The 27,825-nt window shown below is 44.9% G+C and overlaps 1 protein-coding gene across 9 annotated transcripts in view; it reads left to right on the forward strand.

Annotated features, from left to right (window-relative positions):
* The first annotated feature begins 1,172 nt into the window (after nucleotides 1-1,172).
* The window catches only part of RALGPS1 (Ral GEF with PH domain and SH3 binding motif 1), a 275,163-nt gene continuing 248,510 nt past the window's right edge, over nucleotides 1,173-27,825 (forward strand). For 3 of the 9 annotated variants that reach the window (XM_078061792.1, XM_078061793.1, XM_078061790.1), the window contains exon 1: nucleotides 1,174-1,403. The gene's annotated coding sequence lies outside the window, so the exon portion shown is untranslated. Of the gene's footprint in view, nucleotides 1,404-1,905; nucleotides 1,925-27,825 lie in introns of those variants that run through there. The other 6 variants (XM_036112854.2, XM_036112858.2, XM_036112859.2 and 3 more) reach the window with 4 other exon arrangements.

A 27,825-nucleotide genomic window follows, 5' to 3' on the forward strand; every position in this document is an offset into this window, starting at 1 on the left:
ACAAAGAAACTGAGTCACAGAGACATTAAGTAATTTGCCTACCTGCACACAGCTAGCTGGTGGCAGAACCAGAGTTTGGACTCAGGCAGTCTGTCTCTCCAGCTTTTGCACTCAACCACAACCCTGTGCATTTCTGAATCCAGAGGCTTTGAGCAGAACCATTGCAGTACATTGTGTTTTTTTTTTTTTGCTCTCCTGAAGTAAAATAAAGTATCTCCTTTGATGATTATTATTTTCTTAATGCAAAATGGCAGAAATTTCCGTCAGAGACCCCTGAAGGTTTAGAAATTGTTTAATTTCCACTGACTTTTCTTTCTTTTTGATTGTTTCTTTTTTTTTCCCTCCATAAGCTTTGGGAAACAGGAACCAAGTCCTTCCATACTCTGATGTTAATTCCAAACTGGAAATTGCCAATATGATGTTCTCCATGTCTACCTGCCCAAGAATCAATCAGAGTAAGGGAGGATGTAGGGGCTCCCTACGGTGCTTCTGGACTTCCAGGGTTTCACAGATCTGGCTTCGACTGTTTGCAACTTCTTACTTACCTCTGTGACTGTAATCAAATAACTTAACCTCCCTGCCTACCTCATCGTGCCTGGCGGAGTAAAGGATGTGGGAGCAGGGAGACAAGAGACAGGTTCATTTCCCCGCTTTGCACTTGTGTGGTTTTTGCAAGTCCCTTCACCTCGTGGGGCCTAATTTTGCCCAGCTGTAAAGTAAATGGGTAGGACCCCAGGCGCTCTGAGGTGTCTTCTGGCTCTGACGTTCTGTGTTCTGTGCCCACTTCTGCGTTGTAAAGAATGAACATTAAGGTGATGTCTCTCACAAAACCATTTTTTGTTCAAAACGGTGACTCCTAGGTAGGGATTTCAAGGGGAAATTGTACGAGGCCTGGAAGGATGTACGGGGAATAAGATGTACTGCTATTTCTAGGAAGGAGGTGGGCGTGGCGGGCTCTGAGAGGGGTGTGCGGACCGCGGAGCATCCTCACAGGCTGAGAGGGCGTCCGCAGGTTAGAGCGGAGGCCGAGGCCAGCGAGGACCGAACTGCAGCGGCTGCGCACTGGCGCGCCCAGCCGGCCGATTTGCGTGTCTCCGCCTCTGCGACGAGCTGGTTGGGTGGACTGGTCTGGCGCCGCGCGCGGATTGGCTGCGCGGCCCGCCGCTCAGGCCCAGGAGCGGACGGTTCCTACTGCGGCTGGGCACCGGCTCCGCTCCCGCGTCGGCCCGCGCTCCAGCTGCGCCCGGCCCGGCCCCGGCCCGGCTCGGCCCGGCCCCGGCCTCCGAGCGAAGGCGCCGCTGCCGCCTGGGCCGCTCCCAGGGCCATGAGGAGGCGGCGGCAGCCACTGCGGCCCGCGTCAAGGTGACCGGCCGGGACTGCGGCGGCAGCGGCGAGAGCGGGCGGTGAGAAGAGCGGCCCGCGGAGCGGGGCGGGGCGGGGCGGGGCGGGGCGGGGCTCTGAGGGCCGGGCCGCAGGGAGCTGCAGGTGCGGGGGGCGGGACCCGGAGGGGCCGCTGGGCCGGGGAGGGGCCTCGGGGCGGGAGGCGGGGCCGGGGGCAGGGGTGGTGTCGGGCGGGTTCAGGGTCGCGGGGGGCCGGGCCGGGGGGGGGGGTCTTAGGTGGGTTGGTCCGGTGAGGGGTTGGTAGGAAGGGCAGCGGGTGTGGGGGTGGAGGTGGGGACAGGCCTCAGGTGTGTGGGGGCGGGGCTGGTGGAGGCAGTTGGGCGGGGCAGAGGGGGCCGCAGGTGTGGGGGCGGGGCCAGGTGGGACCACGATTTGGCAGTGGGAGGGGGCTGCGAGTTGAGGCCGGAGCTGCTGGAGATCCCGGGCTTGAGGAAACCACAGGTGCAAAGGGCGGAGCCAGGGAGCCCTGCAGGGGCGGGGGGCGGGGCCCCGAGTGGTTGCAGGTCCGGAAGCGGTGCCCCAGGTGAGGAGCGGGCGGAGGGCGAGTGGTCCCTGGCGAAGGGAGTGCAGCCCTCTCCGTTGTCCAGGGGGGCTTGGGGTGGGCCCAGGAGCTTTGAGCTCTCTGAAGATTCTGGAGGCTTCGAGGGTTGCTGCTGGGCCGGAGGGGCCGGCCAGGCCTGCCTGTGCCTCTCCTGAGGCTGACTTGGGTCTCTGTCGCCCGGTTATTAGGCTGGCGGTTTCTCCTATGCCACACTGTGCCTTAAGTGGGGCGCGTCGTTTTTCGTGTCTCTGGGGCTTTCCCTGTTGCTGTTGCTGGGGGCATGCCTCGATTGGGGTTGGCGGTTGGCATTCATTGGATGATTAGAAATGTGGTTGAGAAATGTTGCTTGCTGGAAGAGTAGTTAGTGTGAAGCTTGAAGGGTCCTGGTACCAGATGCTGCTGCCGATCTTAGTAATGGCAGTTCCCAAAAGACTGACATGGCAGCCTGGTGACGGGGAAGAACAGAAATGAGGGTTCAGAAGCTTTTGCCTCTGTGTAACCCCTGGAGAGTCTTTCACTTCTCCGAGCTCTGTGTCTTCCTTCGCAAAACGAGCATCTGAGCATGGAGCATCGTGCTACCTGCCTTGTGTGCCTCCCAGGGGCTTTGTGAGGGTAGGATGGAAAAATGCTTACTGAGCAAATCGTGGGGTAAAGTTATGAGTCTCCTTCCTCTTTGCCGATGGGAAGGTTGGATTCAGAGACTGGGGGCTTAAAGGGGAAGTTGGATTCAGGGTATTTCTAATTAGCAGATCTTTTTCTTATTTGAGTTTGGGATGAGGTTTGTAGCAGAGTCGCCAAAAGACAGTCTCGGATCTGACTTGGATCATGACCTCTGAGGGAGATGTGGCAGGGAGCAATGGCAGGTGGAAAGTGAGGAACATTTAATTGTTTGCTGACCTTTAGACCCCAACCCCATTGAGGACTCTGAGCTGGATCATGAGGCTTAGGCTTGAGCCCTATGGAATTCTCCCTCCCCATCCAAGTAGAAACTCTGATTTTACCACATTCCAGAAAGAATACCCTAAAAAGAGGGGAATGTGAGAATTCATTAGCTTCCTACAGGAGCAGAGAGAAGAAATCAAGCTGAGAGGACCCTCTCCTATCCAGAAGATGTCCTATACCCATGTGTGTGACCTTTTGGCACACAGTACCTCTCTTCACTAGCAGTTTGACCATTCCAAACTGTCATTTCTCCTACCTGCATTTCATGGACAGAGAGAAGGCAGGAGGAAGCTTCTCTTACACTGGCCTGCATTTTTCTTTACTTTAGAAGCTATGAAACTTTTGGAGGCGAACCACCATGGTGCTGGCCCCTCTCACTACCACTCAGCTGGTGTGGCAGTGACCCAGTGGCATCATGGGATCTCAGGGATGGGTCCTTACTGGGGCCTGTGTTTATGTGGCAGGCACCCAGAGGGCCTAGAAGCAACATGTGTGATGTCCCTTTCTGTCCTAGCAGAAACTGTGTAAATGGTTCTCAGAGATTGCTGCCCTCTGGGTTACCATCTGTGGGTTAAAAGGAAAGCCCAAACTTGGTGGTGCACAAAAGTTAGAACATGCGTTGAATAATGAGGGGATTGGCTTTTTGATTGTTATTATTGGAGTGATAACACCCAGGGTTGAGAGAGAAACTTCATTAATGGAAAATGTTAAAACCGAGGCTTTCTGTGATATGGCCCCAGTTTACCTTTTTATTTTTTAAAGATTTATTATTTATTTATTTATTTTAGAGAGAGAGAGAGAGAGAGAATGCGAGTGGGGGGAGGGGCAGAGGGAGAGAGAGAATCTCAAGCAGACTCCACGCTGAGCACGGAGCCTGAGATGGGCTCAATCTCAGGACCCTGAGATCATGGCCTGAACTGAAATCAAGAGTCAGACACTTAACGGACTGCGCCACCCGGGTGTGGCCCCCCCTCCCCCAGTCTACCTTTTAAAATTGATTTTCCTGTTCAGTATGGAGGGTGAAGGCTCTGGCTTGGAAGTCAGACAGGTCTGTGTTGGAAGCCTTATGCGCTAGTTTCTCAGCTTCTCAGAGCTTTGTTTTCCTTATTTGTGAAACAAGGATAATCATGCCCACCTTGAGAAGTTATGAAGAATAAATGACACAGGAGATGTGAAAGCACCTGATGTATCAGGCACTTAGTGTTAGGGTCCCTTCTCCCCTCCCTGACTGCTCATCTTTCAACACAACAGAACAGCATGAAGCGTGTAGGGAGAGCAGGACTGGTAATTCTGAGGCCTTCACTTCTTATGTAACCTTGAACAAATCCCTTCCCCAGATCTCCATTTTCTAGGTTGAATGAGGATGGTTTTAGACTGTGAACATCAAGGGTCGTCCTTGCTCTGGCATTCTTTCATTAGCATGCTGTCCCTATTTTCCTGAAAGGCAGGAAGGAAGAAAATAATGACCTGTTTAGTTCTTTAAAAAAAAAAAATCTGTCTAGCACTTTGCATAGCACACAGTAGGTGCTCATTAAATACTTGTTGAAGGAACAGATGAAGGAGTTTAGGAAGAAGGTGTAGCAAATTGTTCCTGCTGCTTATATGTATGTTGTATCTCTGTCTTCAAAATTCTGTTGATTTAGTTGCAAAAACATATTGCAACATTAGTGGAATTGGTGAACCTCAGCATGGAAGACAAAAACTGTTTCACAGTCCTGATTTACCACAGATGAAGTTCATCCAGTTTTTGTTCATAAGCTTTTTCATGGTTGCAGTTATATGTATGTGAGCATTTGGGAGCGGCCTGGCAAAAAGTGGCATCTTTAAATGGTGTTTTTAATCTTATTTTTTTAAGAAGTTAAAAAAAAATCACACATGGATTCTCTTTTTAAAGGCAAGTAATTCAGAGGGGAACAAATTGTAAAAAGGGTGTTTCTTGCCTCAAGCTGCCAGTCCTTCTCCCTGGGGGCAACCACTATTACCATTTTCTTGTTTATTATATATTCTTTCTCTTACACAAAGAATAGTGTCTGTACATACTCTTTCTCCTTCGTCTATTCACTTGATCTGTTTTGGAAATTGTTTCAACATTGGAAAATGTTCCAATTGGTACATACAGTTCCTTATTAATAAATGTTTTTGACTGATGTTGTAAGAAGTTTTGTCCATGCCTCTCCCCTCTCCCCCCCCACCATGATGTTTACTCAGTAATGGTTAGCAGTCATTGTTGAGAAGAGTAGTAAGGGACATCCCTTGTTCTTTTCTGGGAAACAAATGGCTTTGGTCCCATTGAACAATAGATTACAGGCAATCCACGTATCTGGATGCAGGCAGACAACAGAAAGAAAGGAAAAGGGATTTTTTTACTAGTAATTGAAAACTGATTTTCCATTCAGCCCTTGATTCAAAGTTTGGCTGTTACTTACTGGCTGTATGACTTGGGATGATCTACCTAATCTTTCCGAATTTCACTTTCCTTATCTGTAAAATGGATGATGTTAATAAAATCTGCCTTTTGGGGGTTTTTTGTGGAGGAAATGAGATCATGCATACCAAGTACTTGCGGCGATACCAGGTTGTAGTGGATGCTCAAGAAGAGGTATCTGCCATGTTGTTAATAACCTGACGGAAACTCTTTTATTCTTTGTCAGCAGGTGTTTACTGGGCAGTTGAGGGTGAGCCATCGACAATGCCCAAAGTCCTTGCCCTTGAGATGCCCACATAGTGCGCAGGAAGACAGGCACACAAGCCACTGGCTGTAGAACAGTATGGTGGGCCCGATGTTGGGGTGGTGCAATATGGGGGTCATGGAGGCAGGAAACAATGACTTCTCCTTGGGTGATTTGGGATTGGCTTCCCAGCTCAAATAGCCCCTCCTTTGTGAAACCTACTCTGTTCTTTTAGGCACAAGTGACCACTCCTGTTTGTGTTCCCTTGACTTTCATTGTGTGCCTGCCTTGATCAGAGTATGCATTGTGTTATGGCATGCATTACTTTATGTCTGTGGCTCCTCCCTGCACAGGGGAACTCTCCTACTTTCTTTGCTGCTAAGACTTCAGGGTAGGTTCTTTTTGGCCATTGTGATGGACCTCCACTCCATCATAGCTACCGAATGTTGGCAAGCTCTTATTGATAAGCCATCAGGTCTCTAAAGAAACCCAGTCTCTGGGCTCTATTCCTTCACTTTCCAAGTATTTGAGTGCTGACTCTGAGACAGGCGTGTGTTGTGCCATATACTAGCTATAGGCTTTGGGTATGGTTGGTCATACTTGTCCAAAAAGTCTTGGAGATGGGAGAGGAAAGAACTATTTCTCCAGATGCTCCAGGACAAGAGGGGGAAGCAGAAAAAAGCACAACTCTAAAAATGAACTGCTTATACTTGCTGAAGCCCACCTTGCCTTTCCTCAGAAGTTTGGCTGCTCATCCTTCCCTTGGAGTGGGGTTGTGGAGGAGCAGGCTCAAGGGAGCTGAGTAGGTGGTCTGTGGATTTTGACCAGGGGTAGTGGGCAGTTGGTTGGGTTGGGTTCTGTGAGGGGCATCCTTAGGGCCACTTTCTTAAAAGGAGAGGGGGTTTTACTTCCTTTCTGTGGGCAATCATTCACCAGCCTTGCTGGGTTCCTGCTTTTGGCTAAACCCTTTGCTGGATGCTGGGCATATGGAGGTGAAGGAGTTCTGTCCCTGCCTTTGAGGAGCTCATGGTTGGTGGAAGAACCACATGCAAACAGAAGGTGACTGGAAGGCAATTGACTATGACAGAAGACCTTGAATGAAGTGGCCAAGCAGATTCATGCTCTGGAGCCAGGCAGACCTGGGTTCAAATTCTGGTTCTTCCATACACAAGGCCTTGGGCAAGTGTCTCCCTCTCTGTGAATCTTGGTTTACTGGTTTGTTACATGGGGCTTAGCAGTGTTGCCTAACTTAGGACTCTTGCTGAAGATTCAGTGAAATGGTGCAGTGGAATGTTTAGCATGGTGCCTGGCAGAAAACTGATTCTTACAGACAGCTCACATGTTATCCATGGTTCTTACGGAGCACTGAGAAGCACCTCTTTGGCTGTTTTTTCTGGGTTCTAGTGTAGTGGTAATGGTGCTAGTGGGATGGTGAAGGTGATGGCCACGGTGTCTGAGAAACCAGCTCTGAAGTCAAAGTGCTCAAGGAGTCCTAGGGACACCCCTCATAGGCCCTGTTGACTCTAGGCTATGGGTTTGTCCCCACGTGTTTCCTCCCCCTTTTTTACATGAGCTCTTCTCGAAGGTAGTTTCCCACCCAGCACCATTGTCAGCACCTTTTTTTCTTTGGATCACCTGCACTGATCAATTCCATGACTTTTCCCCAAGGGGAGGCACAAGCCAGGCTTATTTCATGTGCACTTATGGAGGAGAGCAGAGTCCATGAAGACCCAGAATGGCAAATCATCCCACAGTTTTTCTACAGAGCTTTAGTTCTTTATGTTCTTTACAGGAGATTTATCTCCTGACACCAGAGTAACAGGGCAGAGCTTAAAGACTCTGGAGTCAGGCCAGTGTGGGTCTGGGTCCTGACTCTACCATTCACAACCCTGGTGGCTTTGGGCAAGTGACCACTCCTCTGTTTCCTCATCGATACAGAAGTGTGATGGGACTTACCTCCATGATTCCTGAAAGGCTTCAAGGAGATGATGCGGAATGGGTCTTAGCATGGGGTTCACACACCGTGAACACCCAGTATTGTGAGCTAGAATGATCTTCTCTTCAGCCATTGTTAGAGGGCTTGTAGGATGCTTTTGGGGGAATATTAATTTATTGCCTATGGAAGTTATGTGAGTTATTGCACAAGGAATATGGTAAAACTCAGGTGTCCTTGGTGGCAGGGGCCAGTAGGAGCACCCAGGGTGGCAGGCAGAACTCAGCCTTTGTTGGGACTGCAGATGCAACCCTTGATGCCCACAAAAGCAGTTGGCTCTTGGTGAGGAGGATGGAGTCACCCTGAGGGTGGGCCCTGTCTCCAGCTGGTCCTGGAAATGAAGGCTGCTTTCCGGAGTTCTTTCTGTCCCTTGCTTGTTTTGTGATTCCATGTAAATAGAGGGTCTTTAATATGAACTGATACAACATTATACTTCTCCTCTTTAGGATTTAAATGTTTTTATTATAAGGTTTTATTTGAAGGTTAAGACAATTACTTAAGTAATCAGAAGGAATTTATATGTTTGGCCTCAGTCAGTGTTTTGTTTGAAAATCATCTTATTAGAGATGAAAGAAAGATTAATGAACGTAATTAAATTTGTGTTTATTGAATGCAGTAATTCTCACTCTTGTATAAGCTTGATAACTAGGTCAAGAGAAATCTGTGCTTTTGATACATTTCTGAGTAATTAAATATTTATGGAAAACAACTTAATAAATTCAGGAGAATATGCTGTGTCTCTTTTTGTGGCACTAAAGTTTGTTTGTGGAATTAGTGACTTTCACTGTTTTGAGATATTTCTTATTTTGTGTCCCTTCTGTAGCTGTGTTTTGTTTTGTCTTTCCTCTATGTACCATATCTCTAACACTTTCGGGCCACTAGCATTTATAGATCGTTCCCCCACGGCTCCCACAGCACCCTGCTGTAGAATGTAATAACACTGTGTGACTAATGATGACTTCCTGGTGACCTGCGGGGGCCCCCCCACCCCCCGATTTTGTAGAGGAAGAGCCTGCACTTGTTCTTGCCATATCCCAGGCCTAGCCCAAGGCTAGTACAAGGCAGACAGAATGTTCTGAGTATGTCACTCCTTCTGCTTAAAACCCTTCGGTGGCTTCTGATTTCTCTTAGAAGAAAGACCAAATCATTAGCATGGCCTGCAGGGTGTAACAATATGCTCTGTGGTGTGGTGGTTGGTGATGTCTTTGTCCTGTAGTGCAATGTTAATGCAGTCTCATCAGATCAGATCGTGGACTGGGGCTGTTTTGCTTGCCATCGGGTCCCTAGTGCCTGGCATAGCATCTGGCATGTAGTAGGTGCCCCATAAATGTTTGTTGAATGAACAAATGAAGTAAATGGTGAGTGTCCAGTAACTGATTTGAATCCAGAAAATGGGAATGTTGTTGTATCTGAGGTCCCTTCATTATAAAATATCTCAACATTTTACAGTCTCTTGACACCTGTTTTTTCAGCCTCATATTGATCGTTGCAGGGCAGTCTTTGAGGTGCAGAGGAGACGGAAGCTCAGGGAGGTTAAACAGATGCCCAGGATGTAGCTATGGGAGAAGCTGAGGGCCCCTCGAGGGTCTTTTCTCACACCCCGTGCTGCTTCAAGGTGTGGTTTCTGACATTGGATGAGCCACAGGGGAGTTAAGGAAATAGGGATTCCTTGGAAGAGGTACTTGTTATAGTTCCTCTTGGTTTTAGTTATTTTAATTTCCTGATAATTGAACTTAAGGAGTTCAATTTGGAGTGATGGGTTTAAGGTGTGGTTTCATTCTAGGAATAAGGGAACCCTGATCTTACTTGTAGGTGGCTAAAGTACAGTAATTACTGACGCATGTGCTGATTGGTTGACACCTAAGATTAGAATTTGTTCTTGTTGGGGAAGCTTTTTGATAAGATTAGAAGTTACTTGATGACTGATATATAGCATTCTTTTGCTCTTTTCAAAAGATGCCGGTTGCTCTAGTTAGCTTATTTCTATCTCTGCATATCCCCACTGCAGGGCTCTTTTGCAATGAGCACTGTTGTGGCCTTTGTCCTCGTCAAATGCGGTGTCCGTCTGTCCCGTAAGTTAGAGGGCATTGAGGCCACTCTTCCCACCTTGCAGCTGAGGACGGGGACTTTGCCAGGGTTTCGTAGTCAGGTGTCCTGATTCCCCACCCAGCAAAACCTGTGGACTTTAGCACATCCATTTGCACCTTGCACTTTCTCAACAACTGCCTGCAGGTCATACAACATGCACATAGACCATGTCCATGAAGAAGCATTTATCTCTGATGAGAACCTCTGCATCAAAGTCCTTTGTTGAATCAACAGCGTGAGTGCGTGGGAAGAGGAACTGAGGCCTGACTTAGTGTACAGCTCTGGGATCCGGTGGTGGCGGCTGGCTGAGAAAAGGCAGTGCCTCTGTGGTCTGTTGGCAATACGTGTGTTGATCTTAGGGAGCTTCCTCATGATCTTAGGGGGCTTCTTAAGGGCTGAGAGCTTCTTGGAACCTAGTTTTATCAAATAGCCAGTATCCTTGAGGAACAGAGAGAGCAGTGTGGTATTATAGAAAAATCACCGGATATGAAGCTGGAATGCCAGGTGTGTCAGTTTGCTGTGACACCTGCTTTCCAAGTAAACAGGAATATCCCTGGTGGGTGTGCATCCTTTCTTCAGTAGGAAAACCCCAGTTTTATCTTCTTCTTTTTTTTTTATTAAGTAATTTCTGTGCTCAGTGTGGGGCTCAGACTCACGACCCCAAGATCAGGAAGGAGTTGCATGCTCTGCAGACTGAGCCTGCCAGGTGCCCCATGGAAAGCCTCGGTTTTAAAATCTGAGATTGCTTTTCATGGGTTGAGTCAGAGTAAAGAGAGCTGGATGATCGGGAAGTACTGTAGCAGTAATGAAAGGCAGCCATATTCCTTGTTCCTGCCTGTCTTCCAGTTCATCTGTCTGTCCGTCCATCCATCCATCCATCATCCATCCAGTTCTGTTCAGGGCCTACTGAGTTTGGGGCCACAGTACAGGAAAAAGATGAGTCTGGTCCTTGCTATCTTTTAGCTCATAGTCTAGTAGCAGAATTAAAGAAGTATAAAAATGAGTACAAAAGCAATAACAAACAAGTATAGAAAACATTAATTACAGCATTGACGATGGCTACAGAAAAGGAGTACAGGGGTGCCTAGAGGGTGTAAACAGGGCGGCTTTATTGGCTGGGAGGCCCAGAGTGGCTTCCCAGAGGAAAGACTGGTTGGACTTGACCAGGTGAAGAGGTGGCAGCTGCATGGTCACAGTCCCTGTCGGGGCAAGGGCATGGTGGTGGATTCAAGATGTAACAGAGAGCCATTGTGGCTGGAGCACCGAGTGTGAGGGAGATGCTGTAGTGTTCACACCCTGGTGGTCGGTGGTCACAGTGCTGTTTTCTCGACCTGTGCAGGCGTTCCCTGACACAGTCTCTGCTTGCTGACTCTTTTTCAGAACTCCCATCTATCACCCAAAGCGTCCATTACTGAAGCAATACCTGCCATGGTTTCCAAGATAGCAGGTGGCTTTATTTTTATTGCTTTAAAGATTGGTTGCTTCCTTTGCTTCTTGATCTCATGAGTGGTTTTCACTCATGAAGTAAACATCCACCGGACATGTAACTGGGTTTGACACTGCAGGCTCTGCCCTCCGGAGCCCACTTACCTGACAGAGAGGAGTGCATAAAGGATGGTGATGCTGTGTCGGGGGTGGAAAGTAGTGGAAGTGGAAGCTCGTGGGGTGGAATCAGACTTGCAGGATCTTAAAGAGAGATTTTCAGTTTCCCAGGTGAAGAGGGACATGAGCCCAGGAAACAGACTATGGGGAGTAACAGAAGCAGGAGAGAGCGGGCTGCGTCTTGGGAATGGTGAGCCCGTGTGGTGTTGCTGGAGCGTGAGGCTCGTGAAGACAGAGGAGGAGCTTGCAGGAGACGAGATCAGAGAGGTGGTTTTGGGTCAGTACTCAGAGGGACTTGAAGGCAGTGCTTGAGAGTTCAGATGTTATCCTGTGGTCAGCGGAGAATCGTTCTGGAATTATAGGAGGAGGGAAACACTACTAGTTATGATCCCGGTGTAGAGGATGGTTGGTGTGGGAGGAGACTGGTGTGTGGGAGATGCATGAGGGGACGTTGTCCCTGAACCTGGCCATGGGGATAGAGAGGCGGAGACAGGTTCAAGAGAAACTGAGGCAGAGGCCTCCCTCCTTGCAGATTTAGCAGATGGGAGGGCATGGTCAGGGTTTATCACTTTAGTGGTGTGAGGGGCTGGGCCAGTCACAGAGATAAGGAACAGGAAAGGGGTATTGAGTTGAGAAGTAGTGAATTCAGGTTTGACAACAGCCAAACTGAGTTTGGGGTGCCTGTGGGATAGCATTTGGCAGCTGGCCTGCTAGTCTTGGGCTCAGAGAAAGGTCTGGGCCAGAGCAGTGGTTCTCAGTCTTTGGAGCATCAGAATCCCCTGGGGTATTTTAGGGGAGAGAGACTAGTCATCTGTATGTTGCAGTTTTTACAGGTGGTTCTGATGCCCCACTGGTCTAGAGAGAGAGACTTGGGGTCATCCTTGTATAGCTGGCCCTGGAAGTGGTAGGAGAGGGATGGATTACCCAGGAAGGTTCTACATAGTGAGCAGAGGATGCTGAGTGCTGGGGAGCACCAGCATGAGGGGTAGAGCACAGTGGAAGAGTCAGAGAAGGAGCAAGAGAAGGGTCAGTGAGGAAGGAGTAACCTAGGAAGATGATGGTATGGAAATTGGTGGTTGGGCCATCTGCTCCAGCTCTCTCTGCAGGACCTCTGCCCCTGCCCCCTGAAGCTGGGTGCTCCAGGGCCTCCCACTGACACTCTTATTTTCACTAATGTTGGAGCCAGTCTCACATGAGAGAGGTCATTTTAGTTACCTTTGCTTCCATGTGCAAAATAACGGAGGCTCTTGGCTGCAGCCAGTGTCTCAACCCTTCAGCTTCCCTGAGAACCTTCTCAAGCAGTCTCCTCATGCCTTATACTGGTGGTCTTTTGGTCTGAAATCTCTGGCTCCTGAAGCAGGAAAGTTGGGGCTCCATCCAACATTCTGAGGTTCAGGATGGGTCAGCAACCTCAGTGGGAAGGGTGTGTGTCTAGATCATAGGAAAGGGAGATATCAGAACTGTAGAAGTCCTGGGAAGATGATAAAACCATACAGACTGGACTAAGGTGGTGTGGGAGCCCTGTGACTGGGGTGTGCATCCTTGGTCCCCCGTATATCCTGAGTTTGGGTAGCAGGTCAGAGCCTGTTGTACAATCTCCAGAACTTATAGATGGGTCTCAGAGTTAGAGCACCCGAGATTTACCCAGACTGCTCATGGAGGGGAGTCCTGAATTGGCAAAAGTGGAAGTCCGTCCCCCTGGTAGTCCTGAATGCCTGACTGAGATCAGCTTACAGAACCCGGTGAAGAGCCTTTAATCTGAAAGAGCCAACAAGAATCTGATATATGATCCTACATGTGTCTTTATTACCCTGAACCCAAAGACCTGGAAGTGTGGAACAGGGGCAGAGACCTGGTTGGCACTGGCCCTGGTGCTGAAAACCACAGCTGAGGGGTGGTGAGAAAGGATCAGGGAGAGGAGAGTAGCTGTCCTTAATATCAGGGTCCACAACCCTGGTATGAAAGCATTTGCCCCTCAGGAAAGGAAAAAGAAAAAGGATTAATGTTCATTGAGTTGAAAAACCTCAATGCTTAGCAAAGAGAAGGGAGCAGATGAGTGGATGGGAGTATGTGTACAGAACATAAAACGCCATTCAGCTCTTGTGGGATGGAACACAGAGAAATGATTCAGAATTTGGGGCTGACCGAGCTGGGTTCAAATCCTGTCTTTGCTCAAGAACACACTACCACAGCCAGTGAAGATACTCATGGATGGTGTGTTCTTGGGTAAGTGACCTAACCTCTTGGGGGCCTCACTCACTAGGGTGAGTTTTCTCACTTTAAATGGGTGGGATAATAATGTCCACCTTAGAGAATTATTGTAAGGACTCAGTGGTATATTAGTACGGGGAATGTGCTTAACAAAGTATCTGTCACAGAGTAATGGTTCAATAGACGACAGTAATAGTGGTGATGATGATGATATGATCCTCTTGTGAGTACCTCTGCGGATACCTGCACTGGATTGAACCCCACCAATGTAGCACGTGTGTGACGTAAAGAAGAACTTCAGCAAAAATAGGTTCAGCTGTGTGAACATCACCATATGGGAGGGAAGACCAGACCCACTGGTAAAGATTCAAACACTGAGAAGATAAGTGTGACAGTGGAGAATCACAGAAACATTACTTGATAGGAAATGAAACAGCACTACGCCCAGGAACCTCAATCAAAGGAATTTTTTTTTTTTTTTTTTTTTTAAAGATTTTATTTATTTATTTGACAGAGAGAGACACAGTGAGAGCAGGAACACAAGCAGGGGGAGTGGGAGAAGGAGAAGCAGGCTTCCCGCCGAGCAGGGAGCCCGATGTGGGACTCGATCCCAGGACCCTGGGATCATGACCTGAGCCGAAGGCAGACGCTTAACGACTGAGCCACCCAGGCGCCCCTCAATCAAAGGAATTTTGTTGGCTGTGAAGCAGAGAGGCAAGAGGATCCTGAATCAGCACTGGAGGTGATAAGGACAAAATAGCACATTAGCCTTCGTCTTTAGTGATGGTATTGATTTGTATCACCTCTTCTATCTCCCTGAGTATTTTGGGGGGCAGTGGGGGAGGTGACATTAGAGATTATTTGCCTGATATTTTTTTGTTAATGCTAAAGTCTCGTTTTTATGACTAGGCTTGTTATTGAGTAGCCTCTTATTAAATGCTTTTTGAATGGATAGGATGAAAATCAGTCAGTTGATAGGCAATCATTTAATTTCTGGCTCTTCCCGGGAAGTCTAAACATGGTTGTAGTGACAAAACCATATCTCCAAATGTTGGCAATTCCAATGAGATAATCTATAAAACTTGATAAAATAGTGATAGTCATCTGGAAAAATAAATTGGTAAAAACATTAGAAAATTTTTAGGGCAGTGAAATGGCCTTCATTCTTCCAGATTCCTTTTCATTTCAACAAATGTTTGAGTTTGTCTGCTATGTATGAAAACAGTGCTAGACCCTTTGTTGGGGGAATATAAAAATGGATATCTATTGGGTATCTTTTGTGATACATATTCTCATATAACCCTTATTTCTCTCCTTATGAGGGAGCCGTCCCTGTAGTTTGGGGTACAAGTGACAGAAAACTAAAATAACAAAGACATAAATAAGGTAGAAATTTCTCTCTTATGTGTGAGAAGTCAAGAGGTAATCAGCTCAGGGGAGTTATAGAGCCTACATGGTCAGAGACTCAGATTCTTTCTATCTTGTTCCATTATGAGGCTATCTTGGGAATGGCTTCCAAGTCTGAGGTCACTTCAAGACCCGAAATGGCTGCTGGAGCTCTAGCTTTTGCATCTGCATTCCAGCCTTTGAGCTGAATTTGTGCATGACACTTCTTGCATCCCATTGGCCTGATCTTCATTATATGGCCACACCTAGCAGTAAAGGAGGTTGGGAAATGTAATCTCTCTTCAGGGAAACCATGTGTCCATCTAAAACCAGAATTTTTGTTACTAAAGAAGGAGAGGAGGATGGCTATTGGGGGCCAGCCTCACCATTACTGGCCCTGTTTAACAGATGTGGAGTCTCAGAGTAGTGGAGATTAGCCGAGTATATATGGCCTATAAATGGTTGAGTCTTCACAACTTATTATAAAGCAATATTTTATTAATTCCATATGGTGCTTGGGTAAGAGCAGGAAACTAGACTGGGAAAGAAGTGATTTCTTTGCTAACTTGCTCAGGAGCTTAATTCATGAGCCATCAGGAGTTACACAATAGTGAGGGAAGGAATGATTATTACATTGTTGGGGCATTTGGCTTTCAATGCTGGAAAGAATTGCTAAGCTTGACCTCATGTTGCAGTGGAAACTCCAGATGAGTGTGAGTGAAAGGACAAAAACTGGAGTTAAAGACGGGAAGATGTATACTGAGCTCTGTCGTGGGATCTAGGAGAGGTGGGCTACAGGACTCAGGTTAGGAGGATGTAGGAGGCAGAACTTTCCCTGTCTACTTTCTATCTTTGTATGTGTAATGCCTGAGTCAGAGACAAAGGACTTTATTACTAGCATCAGCGTGTATGTCCATTTCCCTTCCCCCGATCTGGGGCACCTGTTGCTTTAGAGCAGGCAGTAAGTAAGCCCGCTTTTCAGCCCTGAGGGAGATGTTGTCTCATCCCTCCAGGCACAACCCTGAAAAATGGCCTGGGTAAAGGCTGGTCAGGACCTTGCATTCTTGGCATGCCCAGCAGGACATGTTGGAGTGCCAGAGACCATGGAGGAGTGAGTCCTCTAATAGGTGGTTGCCGGGATTAAATGGGATAATGTGTGTAGAGCGTGTGCCAATAAAAAGCTCTTGACCAGTGTTATCCCTTATAATGTCTGTGGGCTCTGAAAAGACGGGCCCAGTGATGACATAGTTACCACAGTGCTTCCATCTGGTTTTCAGTGTTTAGACAAGACAGAAAGTTCTGGAATTGACAGGATGCTGGGCAGACTGACAGGGAGAGAAAGGCTAACTCTCAGTTGCTTATGTATAGCTCCTTTTCCTTTCCTTTCTTTTCTTTTCTTTTGTTTTATACATTTTATACCCAGTACCTCCCCAGGGCATGTACTCTGCTGGCTCTTGGTAAATTATTTATAATTCTTTTTTCTTATGTATAATCAGATGAAGTCTATTTCTTGAGCTTAATATTTGTGGTTTGCTTACTTTTAAATATAGTGAGTTTTTCTTAAGAAATTCGTTATTACTTGTTTATAACTATATTTAGCAAAATCCTTGATAATTGGCTCCAAATTAAAATGAAAGTTTAAATCTGTCTGACTTATAAGAGTACCATAAAAATGTAGAGCCTGGTGATGTTTAAAGATGAGCTCAACTTTCCAGTGTTACAGAAGAGGAAGCTGAGGCAAGAGATGGGAAGGCAGTCACTGAGGAGTGGTCCCAGGTGCTGAGTGACAGACGTGGTGCTGGGCCTTCACCCATAGCCGTGTCTGAGAAGCCTTGAATCCATTAGGGTGAATAGAGAGGGGACCAAAGAGAATCTGTCTACAATTTTTGGGTAAATATCAGGCCAGGCCTCACCTGTCCTCATTTGAAAATGAACAAATAGAAGAAGGAACACTAGAGAGGATGCACTGAAAAGATCCTCAGTATCAAGGGAAATAAGCAAAGGCATGCGAGAAATAGAGGAAGAGCAAGCTTTGGGTAAAAGGTTTCCCAGCTTCAAACATCATCTACTTTGTCCTCTCTGAGAAGTTCTAGATGCTGTGAAAGGTGAGATGAGTCAGCAGACGGAGATGAGGAAGGGGCTTGTGGACTCAGAGCACATAAGGAAATAAAGCACACGTTGCCAGCATCTGGAATTGTGGCCCTCCCGAAAGTCAGGGAGTCAGGAGGAGGACAAACTGGTGCTCTCAGAAGGGACAAGAAAGCAACAGGGGAAACCCCAGATGTGGATGATGGACCAGATTGGAGCCCAGAACAAATGGCATAGAAGGAAGCCACAAGTTTTCCGAACAGAAGGACCCGAATCTGTAGATTTATAAGGGCTCATCATGAACCAGACAAAATTAGCTACCACTTAAAATATCCAGGTGAAGTAATTTTTTTCATTTCAAGAATAAGGAGAAGATACCATTAGCATCCTGGCAGAAGGATGAGGAAATCAAAGAAAAAAAAATTAGCTAGGCTCAGACTTATCTACAGCATACATGCCAGAGGACAGTGGGGCAGTGCCCATTGGGTTCTGAGGGAAAACGTTGTGACCAAAGAATTTTATTCTCAGCCCAGTTTTAGTTCCCATTTGATGGTAACAGAAATTCTTTTCAATTGTGCAAGGACACACCTTGTGTGTAGCTTTTGCTACACCCGTGCACCATTCTGGGGGAAAATATCATTGGAAGGCATGCTCCTGTCACTGAGAGATGAATTAAAATAAAAGACCATCCATGGATGGGCAAGTCAAAGAAGGAAAGGATTGGCAGTGAGAGTGGGACCATTCAAATATAAAATGATTTCAAAGTAGTTGTTGTGATGATGATTATAAAATATAATACAAATGAAATGATCATTGAGAGAAGATATAACATGAAACCATAATTAACAGAAAAAGCAGGAATTCCTGCTTAAACCAGAGATCATGCACATGAGCATACTCTGCACTCTAAAGAACTATACAGATATGAGGGATAAAAGATTTGAAGGCAAGCTCCCTGCACTCCAGTCTGCCTGGGCATGTGTTTCCTAGCTAATCAAATGCTGTGCAGGTATGCAGTATCCCGGGGGCCACTTTGGTGGTGACTCCTCCGGGCATCATCTTTTTGAACTGCCCTGGAGAGGTTTGCTTGGCACCATTTTTTTTTTTTAAAGATTTTATTTATTTATTTGAGAGAGAGAGCACAGTGGGAGAGGGAGAAACAGACTCCCCGCTGAGCAGAGAGCCCAATGCGAGGCTTGATCCCAGGACCCCGGGATCATGACCGGAACTGAAGGCAGCCGCTTAACTGACTGAGCCACTCAGGTGCCCTTGGTACCTTCATTCTGTAGGAGGGCATGTCACTGATAGAAATATAAAATGGTGTAGATTCTTTGGAAAACAATTTGACAGTTTCTCAAAAAATTAAACATTAAGTTACCTTGTGACTTAGTAATTCCATTCTAGGTATGTAACCAAGAGAATTGAAAACAGATGCTTACACTAAAACTTGCACAGGTATGTTCATAGCAGTAGCAGTGTTATTCATACTACCCAAAAATGGAAACAACCCAAATATCTGTCAGTTGATGAATGGATAAACAGATTGTGGTTCATCCATACAATGGAGTATTATTTAGCTATAAAAAGAATGAAGTACTGATTCATACTACAACATGGATGAACCTTGAAACATTCTAGAGAAACCAGACAAAAAAGGCCCATACTACATGATTCTGTTTTTTTTTTATTTTATTTTATTTTTTTTTTTTTTAAAGATTTTATTTATTTATTTGACAGAGAGAGAGAGAGCTAGAGAGGGAACACAAGCAGGGGGAGTGGGAGAGCGAGAAGCAGGCTTCCTGCCAAGCAGGGAGCCCGATGCGGGCCTCGATCCCAGGACCCTGGGATCACGACCTGAGCCGAAGGCAGACGCTTAACGACTGAGCCACCCAGGCGCCCCATGATTCTGTTTTTATGAAATGTCTAGAAGAAGCAAATCCATAGAGACAGTAGATTAGTGGCTGCCAGGGACATGATGGAATAGGATTGAGTGCTAATGGGTACAGGGTTTCTTTTGGGGCTGATGAAAATGTTCTGGAATTGGGATATGGGGGATGACCATAGAACTTAGTGAATACGCTAAAACCTGCTGAGTTCTATAGTTTAAAAGGGTCCATTTTATGGTATGTAATTAGGACTTAATGAAAAAAAATAGTTATTTTCCTTATTTTTTTATTTATTATTTTATTATTTTTCCCAATTTTAAAATTTAAATTCAGTTAATTAACATATAATGTATTGTTGGTTTCAGAGGTAGAGGTCAGTGATTCATCAGTCTTAGATAATACCCAGTGCTCATTACATCACATGCCCTCCTTAATGCCCATCATCCATTTACCCCATCCCCCGACCTCCCTCCCCTCCTGCAGCCCTCAGTTTGTTTCCTATGATTAAGAGTCTCTTATGGTTTGTCTCCCTCTCTGGTTTCATCTTGTTTTATTTTTTCCTCTCTTCCCCTATGACCCTCTGTTTTGTTTCTTAAATTCCACATATCAGTGAGATCATATGATAATTGTCTTTCCCTGATTGACTTATTTTGCATAAAACCCTCTAGTTCTGTCCACATTGTTGCAAATGGCAAGATTTCATTTTTTGATGGCTGAATAATATTCCAGTGTGTGTTACACACACACACACACACGGATCACTACATTTGTATCTTTGGGGTAAATACCTAGTAGTGCAATTGCTGGGTAGTAGGGTAGCTCTATTTTCAACTTTTTGAGGAACCTCCATGCTGTTTCCAAAGTGGCTGCACCAGCTTGCATTCCCACCAACAGGGTAAGAGGGTTCCCCTTTCTCTGCATCCTCGCCAACATCTGTCATTTCTTGAGTGGTTAATTTTAGCCATTCTGACTGGTGTGAGGTGGTGTCTCATTGTGGTTTTGATTTGTATTTCCCTGATGCGGAGTGATGTTGAGCATTTTTTTTATGTGTCTGTTGGCCATTTGTGTATCTTCTTTGGAGAAATATCTGTTCGAGTCTCCTGCCCATTTCTTGATTGGATTATTTGTTCTTTGGGTGTTGAGTTTGATAAGTTCTTCATAGATTTTGGATACTAGCCCTTTATCTGATATGTCATTGGCAGATACTTCTCCCATTCTGTCAGTTATCTTTTGGTTTTGTCAACTGTTTCCTTTGCTGTGCAAAAGCTTTTTATCCTGATGAAGTCCCAATAGTTCATTTTTGCTTTTGTTTCCCTTGCCTTTGGAGATGTGTCTAGCAAGAAGTTACTGCGGCCGAGGTCACAGAGGTTGCTGCCTGTGTTCTTCTCTAGGATTTTAATGGATTCCTGTCTCACATTTAGGTCTTTCATCCATTTTGAGTCTATTTTTGTGTGTGATGTAAGGAAATGGTCCAGTTTCATTCTTCTGCATGTGGCTGTCCAGTTTTCCCAACACCATTTGTTGAAGAGACTGTCCTTTTTCCATTGGATATTGTTTCCTGCTTTGTTGAAGATTAGTTGACCATAGAGTTGAGGGTCCATTTCTGGGTTCTCTGTTCTGTTCCATTGATCTATGTGTCTGTTTTTGTGCCAGTACCATACTGTCTTGATGATTACAGCTTCGTAATAGAGCTTGAAGTCCGGAATTGTGATGCCACCAGCTTTGGTTTTCTTTTTCAATATCCCTTAGGATATTCAGGGTCTTTTCTGGTCCCATACAAATTTTAGGATTATTTGTTCCAGTTCTGTGAGTAAAGTTGATGGTATTTTGATAGGGATTGAATTGAATGTATAGATTGCTCTAGGTAGCATAAACATTTTAACAATATTTGTCCTTTCAATCCATGAGCATGGAACATTTTTCCATTTCTTTTTTTCTTTTTAAGATTTTATTTATTTGAGAGAGAGAGTGAGAGAAAGAATGAGTGGGAGGAGGGACAGAGGGCGAGGGAGAAGCAGACTCCCCACTGAGCAGGGAGCCCGATGCGGGGCTTGATCCCAGGACCATGACCTGAGCAGCTGCTTAACTGACTGAGCCACCCAGGTTCGTCTGTCTTTCCATTTCTTTGAGTCTTCCTCAATTTCTTCCATGAGTGTTCTATAGTTTTCTGAGTACAGATTCTTTCCCTCTTTGGTCAGGTTTATTCCTAGGTGTCTTATGGTTTTGGGTGCAATTGTAAATGGGATCAACTCCTTAATTTCTATTTCTTCTGTCTCATTGTTAGTGTATAGAAATGCAACTGATTTCTGTGCATTGATTTTATATCCTGCCACGTTGCCGAATTCCTGTATGAGTTCCAGCAATTTTGGGTTTTCTGCATAGAGTATCATGTCGTCTGCAGAGTGAGAGTTTGACTTCTTCTTTACAGATTCAGATGCCTTTTATTTCTTTTTGTTGTCTGATTGCTGTGGCTAGGACTTCTAGTACTATGTTGAACAGCAGTGGTGATAGTGGACATCTTGGCTGTGTTCCTGACCTTAGGGGAAAAGCTCAGTTTTCCCCCATTGAGTATGATATTTGCTGTGGGCTTTTCATATATGGCTTTTATGATACTGAGGTATGTTCCCTCTATCACTACACTGTGAAGAGTTTTAATCAAGAAAGGATGCTGTACTTTGTCAAATGCTTTTTCTGCATCTATTGAGAGGATTGTATGGTTCTTGTCCTTTCTTTTATTTATGTAGTGTATCACATTGATTGACTCATGGATTTTGAACCACCCTTGCAGTCCAGGAGTAAATCCCACTTGGTCGTGGTGCATAATCCTTTTAATGTACTGTTGGATCCTATTGGCTAGTATTTTGGTGAGAAGTTTGGCATCCATGTTCATCAGGGATATTGGTCTGTAATTCTCCTTTTTGGGGGGGTCTTTGGTTTGGGATCAAGGTAATGCTGGCCTCATAAAAACAGTTTGGAAGTGTTCCTTCCATTCTGATTTTTTGAAACTGTTTCAGAAGAATAGGTATTAATTCTTTAAATGTTTGGTAGAATTCCTCTGAGAAGCCATCTGGCCCTGGACTTTTGTTTGTTGGGAGATTTTTGAATACTGCTTCAGTTTCCTTGCTGGTTATGGGTCTGTTCAGGTTTTCTATTTCTTCCTGTTTCAGTTTTGGTAGTTTATACATCTTTAGGAATGGACCCATTTCTTTCAGATTGCCTATTTTGTTGGCATATAGTTGCTCATAACATGTTCTTTTTTTTAAAGATTTATTTATTTATTTATTTATTTGACAGAGAGAGACACAGTGAGAGAACACAAGCAGAGGGAGTGGGAGAGGGAGAAGCAGGCTCCCCGCTGAGCAGGGAGCCCAATGCGCGGCTCAATCCCAGGACCCTGAGATCATGACCTGAGCCGAAGGCAGACGCTTAATGACTGAGCCACCCAGGCACCCCTCATAATATGTTCTTACAATTGTTTGTATTTCTTTGGTGTTGGTTGTGATCCTCTCCTCTTTCATTCATGATTTTATTTATTTGGGTCCTTTCTCTTTTTGATAAATCTGGCCAGGGGTTTATCAATCTTCATAATTCTTTCAAAGAACCAGCTCCTAGTTTCATTGATCTGTTCTACTGTTCTTTTGGTTTCTATTTCACTTTTAGATTTTGGTGATCACAAATTCTTTTAGTTTCTGTTTGTCCTGGAAGCTTTTTATCACTCCTTCTATTTTGAATGACATCCTAGCTGGGTAAGGTATTCTTGGCTGCATATTTTTCTTATTTAGCACCTTGAACATATCATGCCAGTCCTTTCTGGCCTGCCAGGTCTTTGTGGATAGGTCTGCTGCCAATCTAATGTTTCTACCATTGTAGGTTACAGACCTTTTCTCCCGAGCTGCCTTCAGGATTTTCTCTTTGTCTCTATGATTTACAAGTTTCACTATTATATGTCGGGGTGTTGACCTATTTTTATTTATTTTTTGGGGGGGTTCTCTGTGCCTCCTGGACTTGGATGCCTGTTTCCTTCCCCAGATTAGGTAAGTTTTCCACTGTAATTTGCTCCAATATACCTTCTGCCCCTCTCTCTCTTTCCTCTTCTTCTAGGATCCCAATTGTTCTAATATTGTTTTGCTTTATAGTGTCACTTATCTCTTGAATTCTTCCTCATGATCCAGTAGTTATCTCTTTTTCTCAGCTTCTTTATTCCCCATCATTTTGTCTAATATATCACTAATTCTCTCTTCTGCCTCATTTATCCTAGCATTCAGAACCTCCATTTTTTTATTGCATCTCATTAGTAGCCTTTCTGATTTCAACTTGGTTAGATTTTAGTTCCTTTATTTCTCCAGAAAGGGATCCTCTAGTGTCTTCTGTGCTTTATTCAAGCTCAGCTAGTATCTTTATAATTGTTATTCTGAACTCCAGTTCCGACGTCTTACTTACGTCCATACTGATTAGGTCCCTGGCAGTTAGTATTGCCTCTTGTTCTCTTTTTTGAGGTGAGTTTTCCTGTATTGTCATTTTTGCAGAAAGTGGTCATTTTTTATTTGTAGAGTTGCAGGTATTCTTTTCTTTGATCTCTGGTTGAGTTCGCAGGTGTTCAGAATGATTTGATAGCTATCTAGCTGAATTCCTGGGACCAGAGGAAACTAAGGTCTCCTACTCCGCCATCTTGGACTCCTCCTCTTCTTTTCTTTATTACTAAATGTTAATTGTAGAAAAGTAAGAAAATAAAGATAGGCCAAAAAAATTAAAAAGCAGCCATTATCTTTTTTTCTTTCTTTTATTGTTGAAATATAGTTGACATATACAATGTTGTATTAGTTTTCAGTGTATAAAATAGTGATTAGTGATTTGACAATTCTATACATTACTCAGTGCTCCTCATGATAAATGTAATTACCATCTGTCACAATACAGTGTTATTACAATATTATTGAGTGTATTCCCTATGCTGTACTTTTTATCTCCGTGACTTATTTAATACTGGTACAGTACATTGTACCTCTTCATCCTCTTTATCTATTTTGCTTGTCACCCATCCATTTCCCCTCTGGCAACCATCAGTTTTCTGTATTTAAGAGTCTGATTTTTTTGTTTTGTTTAGTTTTTTAGGTTCCCCATGTAAGCAAAATCATATTGTATTTGTTTTTCTCTAATTTCACTTAGCATGATATCCTCTAGGTCCATCCATGTTGTCACAGATGGCAAGATCCCATTCTTTTTTATGGATGAATAATATTCCATTGTGTATATATGTATGTTATATTTTCTTTATCCACTCATCTATCAATGATACTTGGGCTGCTTCCATGTCTTGGCTGTTGTAAATAATGCTGCAACAAACATACGAGTGTATATATCTTTTTCAGTTAGTGTTTTTGTTTTCTTTGGGTAAATACCCAGTAGTAGAATTACTGGATCATATGGTATTTCTATTTTTAATTGTTTGAGAAACCTCCATAAGTGTTTTCCACAGTGGCTGCATCAATTTACATTCCTATCACAGTGCATGAGGGTTCGCTTTTCTCCACATCCTTGCCAACACTTGTTATTTCCTGTCTTTTTGATACTAGCCATTCTGACAGGTATGAGGTGATATCTCATTACGGTTTTGATTTGTATTTTCCTGATGTTGAGTGATGTTGGGCATCTTTTCATGTGTCTGTTGGCCATTTGTGTATTTTCTTTAGAAAGATACCTATTCAGATCCCTTACCCATTTAAAATCCAATTATTTGGAGTGTTTTTGGTGTTGAGGTATATAAGTTCTTTATATACTTCAGATACTAACCCTTACTGGATACGTCATTTGCAACTATCTTCTCCCATTCACTATGTTGCCTTTTTGATTTGTTGATGGATTCCTTTGCTGTACAAATGCTTTTTATTTTGGTGTTGACTTATTTTATAAGTAAAAGGTTGAACCTCATAATCCCCTTCACCTCTTTCACCCATGCCCCCATCCCCACCTCTGGTCTGGCAACCACCAGTTCTTTGTATTTAAGAGTATGGGTTTTTTTGTTTGTTTGTTTTTGTTTTGTTTTGTTTGTTAAGATTCTGCATATAAGTGAAATCATATGGTGTTTATCTTTCTCTGTTTGACTTACTCACTTAGCATAATAATACCCTCTGTGTCCATCCATATTGTTGCAAATGGCAAGATTTTATTCTTTTTTATCAGCCATCATCTTATTATTAATACTTGGGGTATATATGTCCAGACTTTTTCTATGTGTCTGTCTCAAAGTTGGATTGATAGACCATTTTATGCTGCTTTTCCTGTCATGAGTTGAGTGTTAGGATGGGCAGAGTCCATGGGCATAGTCCACAAGCATGTTCTTTTATTAGTGCTGTAGCCTCTTGTTAGGGTGTTTATGTTGGAAACAGTATTTCTCTGCAAATGGAAACAGTATACGTTTTGAAGTCCAAAGACCTCGGGTCCTGCTCTGACTTCCCTTAGGTTTGTGAGCTTGAGAGAGGCACTTAATTTCACTCTCCTCATCTTTACAAGGAACTGTAATACTTACTTTAGTGATATCTTATGTGCCAGGATGGTTAAAATGAAAAACGAAAACAAAACCGTATCCTGGGCTGGGGAGGATGTGGAGCAGCTGGAACTCCCTGCCCTGCTGGTGGGGGCGTAAACTGCGTTAGCCACTTTGGAAAACCGTCATCTACTGAAGCTGACCATACACTTACTTATGACCTAGCAGTTCCACTCCAAGGTATCAACCCTACAGAAAGGCATACAAATGTGTACTAAATGTCATGCTCAAGAATGTTTAGAGCAGCACCATCTGTCATTGCCCAGACTGGAAAATTCCAGTGTCCATCAGCAGTAGAATGGACAAATACATGTGGTAAACTCCCACAGTGGGCAACTGTAGTCAGTAAGAGTTAATGAATAACAATTCAATGAAAAATCAGGATGAATTTCACAGATACAGTGTTCATTCAGACACAAAGATTATAAATTATGTGATCCCATTCATATAAGGTTTAAATGGAACTAATCTATGCTGTTAGAAATCAGAATAGTGGCTACCCTTGGGGGCAGGTAGTGATAGAAGGGGGTGCAGTGGGTTTTGGGGGGGTGCTGGTGATGTTCTCTCTCTCCATCTGGCTGCTGGTTACATGGATGTATTCACTCTGAGAATTCTTTGACCTGTGTACTTACATTGTGTGCACTTTTTTGTACATATATTGCACATCTGTAAAAAGTGTATTTAAGTAGGCTTCATGCCCAGGGTGCAGCTTGAACTCACGACCCTGAGATCAAGTCGCACGCGCTACTGACTGAGACTGCCAGGTGCCCCTGTAAAAAGTGTATTTAAAACACTGAAAAAGGGGCGCCTGGGTGGCTCAGGTGGTTAAACATTTGCCTTCTGTTCAGTCATGATCTCAGGGTCCTGGGATCAAGCCCTGTGTAGGGCTCCCTGCTCATTGGGGAGCCTGCTTCTCCCTCTCCGTATGCCCCTCTCCCAGCTCATGCTCTCTCTCTCTCTCTCCCCTCCCCTTTCTCTCTCAAATAAATAAAATCTTTAAAAAAAACACTGAAAAAAAGAAGCATATGAGTCACATGCTCCTATTAAAACTTAATAATGAGAATGAAAATTTTTTGTATTTTGATGAATAATATAAAATAATTATTTTAACTTATTTCATCTTTCCTGCTGTGATCATTTGTTTTATAATATATGTAACACGTTGGTACATTAGAATGTATATTTAATTTACAAATAAACGTATGTATTTTAGAGATGTTGGCTTAATATTTCTCACCTGTTGGTAGTGAAGAATCAGGAGGTTTGGTGAGCTGCGGCTCAGGGTCGTAACAAGGGGACAGCCTGAGCAGAGCCTGGCTGCGGGAAGCAGGTGGGAAACAGGTGGACGAGTGGGTGAGCCTCAAGAAGTTCAGTGGGTGTTCTTTGTTTGGGTTGGTTTCCTTGTTGCTGGAGCATAAAGTGTGAGACACAGGGAGGTGGTAGTGAAGCTGGAGAGGGAAGCAGGGGCCAGGCCTCCACGGGCAAGGGCTGCAGGCAAGCTCTGAAAGGTGAGAGGACAAAAGCAAGGGGCCAGCAGAAGAAAGGAGCCAGTGGAGGAGGCCAGAGAGACTAAGGGGATGGGAGGAGACAGAGCAACAAAGTCATTATTAGGGACTGAGAGCTGAGTTTCCAGAAAGAGGGACTAATGAACCATGTTAAAAGCTACCAGGAGGTGGGAGAGCCTGAGGCCACTAGCCTCAGCAAATTGGGAGGTCTTGGTGGCCTAGGAGGGAGCAGCACCATTGGTTAGGTAGAGTGTTACCATGTGGATGGTAGTGAGATGGTGTGGTACTAAGGTCAGGGTGTCTGATGGGAAGCAGCCTGGAGTTCAAGGGTCAGAGCTCTTTGGAAGACTGGGGAGAATGGCAGGTGTTCTCAGGTAGAGGGTAGGACCAAGAGAGTGGAAGAGATTGGGGTTGCCAGGAAGGGGGTTGCTGAGCCCCGAGCCCAGGCCAGTGGTTGGCCCTGGGTCTCAGGCAGCCAGCTGCCTCTCTCAGAGGTGGGAGTAGAGGACCAGGAGAAGATGCAGAGACATTTAAGTTAAAGGAGAGGCATAGGAGAGCTGAAGTCAACTTTTCTTAGTGACGGAGGTGGTGCAGCCGCCCACCTGGGTGTGGAGTGAGGTGTGGAGGTGTGGAGAAAGAGGGTGCTTTGGAGGATAGAAACCAGCGATGGGGGGCCTTTTCAGTCACCCTGTGCAGGATGCTTGTCTATGTCAGCGGGTCACCGTCGGGGCATGCCAGGCACTCCCTTGTCATACACACTCTTTTTTCAACAGCCTTGTGCTCTGAGGGCAGGAGTGTTTGTTTCTGGGCACTCCTGAGCTCCTTCCCTGCTGGGGTAGTGCCTGAGGCCGTGACTGGTACTTTGGGCCTGCCGGAATGCATTTTCCCGTGGAGCCAATGTGTTCTTTGGGATTGATTCCCCAGGCAAACCCATACCATAGCATGTATCCAAAGCATGGTGGGAAAGGA

Source organism: Halichoerus grypus, chromosome 14 (assembly GCF_964656455.1).
Source record: "Halichoerus grypus chromosome 14, mHalGry1.hap1.1, whole genome shotgun sequence".
Taxonomy (NCBI): domain Eukaryota; kingdom Metazoa; phylum Chordata; class Mammalia; order Carnivora; family Phocidae; genus Halichoerus; species Halichoerus grypus.